We start from the raw sequence: 5037 nt of genomic DNA on the forward strand, positions 1-5037 counted from the left end.
TTCCATTGTCTAGACAAACACTAGCTAGGCTTGTGTGCTTGTCTGAATGGTACTGGCGTGCTACTATAATGTACGTGACTCAAATTTCTTTGGCAGTCATGAAATATCCAAATATGAAGCAAAGTTGTAGTGTCCTGACATTTGCTAATAGATTTCTTTAGGTATCTGGTACTATCAATGCCAATGGCGCAGGCATGCTTGGGATGCGCTCTGCTGTGGATTAGTAAGAATGTGTGATTTCTTTTGCAATCCTGCTCTGTTGTACTGTAACAATCAAATTATTGAATGTTTCTTTCGGGGCCACATCAGTGTCTGGGGTGCTCTTTTCCTGGCAAATACTTGTCTGGGGCTGCCAATGATCCAGGTGTGCTTAACAGTGCCCTACGTTGCTGTTCTGATGAGATGAGTGTGATTTCTTTCGCGATCTTGGTCTGTTAGACCGTACCTATCCAAAGTACTGAATGTTCCTTTCGATACCACTTGGCTGTTTTGTGTGTCGAGCATGTTTTTTTTTTTGTCTTGACAAGTCAGACACTACATTCATATGCTTGTCTTGTCTGAATGATGCAACCATGCTTAAGATAGCACACTTTCATGTCGTACATTACATGACTGTGATTCTTTTGCCAATAATGATAACTATTATGGGATATCTGACATGAATCAACGGAGCAGGAATGGGAATGTTTCTTCCGTGAGCTTTGTCTGATGTACTGTAACAACCAAGTTACTGTGTTTTTTCACTGCCAAATGGAGTGTGTTTGTGTGTCGATTAGAGGGTCACTGTTGGGTATGTCTATGGTGGCCTGCAGCTGAGTACCTAAATGAATTTGATAACTCTGTCGGTCATTGGGCGTTTTGGTCCTGACAAATACTCGCAGAGTTGTCTGAGAGACTGACTGGCATTATTGATGATTCAGACGTGGTTATAACTTATACGGTGTGCTGTGTTGCTGATTAGATGAGCAAGATTTCTTTGCCACCCTTGGTTTGTGGTACCATGGCACACGTATAATGCACTATAATGTACGAGACTGAAATTTCTTTGGCAGTCATGGAATATTTGAATACGAATCAAAGCTGTGTTTTCCTGACATTTGCTGATAGATTTCTTTAGCTATCTAGTACTATCAGTGGCACTGGCCCGTTGGACAATGTGCTCTGCTGTGAATTAGTAAGAATGTGATATTTGTTTTGCAATCCTAGTCTGTTGTACTGTAATAATCGAATTATTGAATGTTTCTTTCAGTGCCACAAGAGTGTCTGTGTGTCAGTTAGACAATCACTGTCCTGTTTGTCTTGATAAACACTTGATTCATAGTACAAATGGTACAGGAATGCTTAGACACCGCACTGTGCTGTCCGTGACTTAGATTTCTTTGTCCATCATGGAGTATTCTAATATGGTCCCAACTACTAGTGTCGGCACATCAGTTTTCCTTTTCTACTTGGTGATTTACTGTCTGTGTGTTTGGCTTCTTGGTCTGCAGCTGACTACCAAAATGAAGCTGAAGTCGGTGATACACTGGCAGAGGCGTTTCAGACTGGACTTGTCAAGAGGGAGGATCTGTTCGTCACAACCAAGGTTATCTGAATTACAGAATGCTACCTTCTCTGGAAAACTGCCCTTCCAAATGGATGTGACCATTAAAATTATACCCCATGAATTAGTTTAAAGGATTGCAGCAGTTGGTTTCCCAACCGTATTTAGCATTCAGCAGCTACTGAAAATGAGTCAGTCATACTTAATTCCAATTGTTACCCTGCATTTTAGCATATCTGGAATTGTTATGTTGTTACGGCCAGCATCTGGTGTCATCAGAACCCTGACCTGATATCACTCAATGAAACTAAAGTTGTCTTGTCTTAAACTGGAACACCTGATTTTGACTCAACCACGATGTCTCTCGGTCTTTTAATTAGCGGTTGTTTCTGAGTTTCCATTCTACTGCAGTTTTTTTGTTTTTTTTTTTTTTTTTTTTTTTTGCCCACTCCGTTCCATAACCTTCATGTGATTGGCATCTGTTCTCATTGCAGCTGTGGAACTCAGATCATGGCCATGTGCTTGAAGCCTGCAAGGATAGTTTGAAGAAGCTGGAGCTAGATTACCTCGATCTCTATCTTATTCAGTTCCCAGTAGCTACTAGGCATACAGGTAATTTCCTCACCCTTTGCAAGTTTGCATAATATTTAGAAAGATTCAGTGGGTACCTTACAGAAATGTGTATTTCTGCAGGAGTTGGCACAACTTCTAGCGCCCTCGGTGATGATGGCGTTCTAGACATTGATACCACTATCTCACTGGAAACAACATGGCATGCAATGGAAGAACTTGTTTCCATGGGACTGGTGCGCAGCATTGGAATCAGGTAAACCGAACCAACATTTTTCTTTGTTTTTGTTGGCACTAGTTTGACATTTGAGATATTTGAGTCTTGGCAAGCTTCCCTTTGTATTATGATTCATTACTTTGACAAAGTAGTATATAAATATGATCTTACTCTAGTCATAGTTTTGCACATACAGGAACATTTAGTTCATATGTTCCCTTAAGTTTTCCAGCACAAAGTGCAAACACTTGCATGATCTACATGTTCCTTTTATCTGCAGCATGTTTAGAATGGTTTGGTTCTTCCAGACCTCTTCAGTTTCATTGCATATGATTGCGTGCAAATTCATTCCTTACTCTTGTCACCCTCCACTTTATCTTCATTCCTTTTCTAGTGAAAAGTGCGTGCTTATTTTTCTTGGTCCGTGTTTTAGCAGAATCATGAATGAATGTATTAATCATGTTAAACTAAAGTTTAGGTTGTTACCCCCATTACAAATTTCAGTTTCTGTTAGCATTTGCTTATGTTTTTTCATTGATCCCCAATTCTTTCTTTGGGGGAAATGGAAACTGTGTTAGGGTGTTGGATCTTGTATTCTTGTATATCTATCTTCAAGGACCTGTAAATTGGGTGTCAGCTATGCAGTCCAATATCATGTTTTTTGTTTTGCCTAATCCCTTGTTTCCAGACATTGAGTAGTCTTTGTCAGTCCTCGTGTACTAGGAATATTGCTGGTCTTGAAAGAGTAGTTTAGTTTCAAAATAGCCTGAAATATAATAAATCTTACACTGAAATTTTCTTGTTGTCACTTTTTCCATGCTTGGAGATTTACTTTTCATGCTGGAGGAAGTCACTTCTTTTACAACAATAACAATACTAACAATTATGGAGTTACTGGTGCAGCAACTACGACATCTTCCTCACTAGAGACTGCTTGGCCTACGCCAAGATAAAGCCTGCAGTAAACCAAATCGAGGTGCACCCCTACTTCCAGCGCGATTCTCTCGTCTAGTTCTGCCAGAAGCATGGGATCTGTGTGACCGCGCATACCCCCTTGGGTGGCTCCACTGCCAACACTGAGTGGTTCGGGTCAGTCTCATGCCTCGGCGACCCTGTCATCAAGGTGGTTGTCATTTCAAATCTCCATTACAGCTCTAGATTATCAAATCACCATCCTTGTCTGACAAAACACATTGTGTTTGGGTACCTTGCGATATCATCAATTCTGGTGGCAATGCATTTTGCAGAGCTTGGCTGAGAAGTACGGCAAGACGCCGGCGCAGCTTGTCCTCCGCTGGGGTCTGCAGCGGGACACGGTGGTGATCCCCAAGACCTCCAAGGTGGAGAGGCTGCAGGAGAACTTTGAGGTCTTTGATTTCGACATCTCCGGCGAGGACATGGAGAAGATGAAGTCCATCGACAGGAACTACCGGACTAAGTGCCTGTTTAGTTCCTAAAATTTTGCAAAATTTTTCAAGATTCTCTGTCACATCAAATCTTTGGATGCATGCATGAAGCATTAAATATAAATAAAAAATAAAACTAATTACACAGTTTAGACGAAATTCACGAGACAGATCTTTTAAGCCTAATTACATTATGATTGGACACTAATTGTCAAATAACAACGAAAGTGCTACAGTACCATTTCCAAAAAAAAATTCGCCAGGCCTAACCAGCCTGCCAAATTCTAGGGCATCGACCTGTTTGCTTAGATTATTTCTGCATGCATCTCAGTCTCAGCCTCCCATATGTGTGGTACGGTGTGGACATTATTCCTGAATCATTGCTCCATCTGCTGCCTCCAGACAGCATCAATAATGAGGATCTCCGATCTCATCATTTTCCATCACGTGTGTGACAGTGTGTGGTTGATGTTGGCCCACATGTTCCATCACGTGTGTGACAGTGTGTGGTTGATGACCGTGTGTGGTTGATGTTGGCCCACATGTTCCATCACGTGTGTGACAGTGTGTGGTGGCCGTCGACAGGAACTGCCGGATAACCTATTTTCTTAAAAAAAATAGGAATTGCTAAAATTCAGGTGCCTAAGGGCGACGGTTATTGCAATTATTTTACATTAAAATTGCAGATTTTGTTCATTGCGGTTTTTTAGGCGTGATCTGTAATTTTTGGTACCGACAATAAAAAACACGTTAGAACAAACCCAACACAGCTGGGTTTGTGTGTGTTTTTTTATGATCACACAGTATAACTCAGACACTCACAACGCATGCGTCTTGCTATCGACGGAAATGTTACGTATCACTGAAAGCACAAACGTCGTTAAATCTTGAAATATCGCTCTCACGGGGAGTCAAATCCAGGACCTGAGGTGCTACTGAGGCTCTTGTAACCACTAGGCTACATGCCCTTTTGATATGATTTATGTTAGCACAAAGACAATTAACAATTTACAATTATTTCTATAAGTAGATAAGGACAAAAAATTTAATATGTTATGACACAAAGACAAACAACAAATCACAAAAGTAACAATTTACTTATACTAGTTAGTGGTACAAAAGTGTTGTCTGAAATCATCTTAAAATTTAGACATCTGAAATGTGTGAAAAGCGAAGAAAAAATACATGCGTACATATGTATCCATATAATTGCCTTTATTTTATTTTATTTTATTGGCATCATTTGCCCGGTCCCAGGCAGCATCATATACTAATATATAAAAATATCAACAATGAGCATT

General features: G+C 40.4%; 1 pseudogene; it reads left to right on the forward strand.

Annotated features, from left to right (window-relative positions):
• The first annotated feature begins 1388 nt into the window (after positions 1-1388).
• On the forward strand, positions 1389-3787 carry LOC136465072 (NADP-dependent D-sorbitol-6-phosphate dehydrogenase-like; annotated as a pseudogene).
• Positions 3788-5037: the final 1250 nt, after the last annotated feature.

This window comes from Miscanthus floridulus, chromosome 7 (assembly GCF_019320115.1).
Source record: "Miscanthus floridulus cultivar M001 chromosome 7, ASM1932011v1, whole genome shotgun sequence".
Taxonomy (NCBI): domain Eukaryota; kingdom Viridiplantae; phylum Streptophyta; class Magnoliopsida; order Poales; family Poaceae; genus Miscanthus; species Miscanthus floridulus.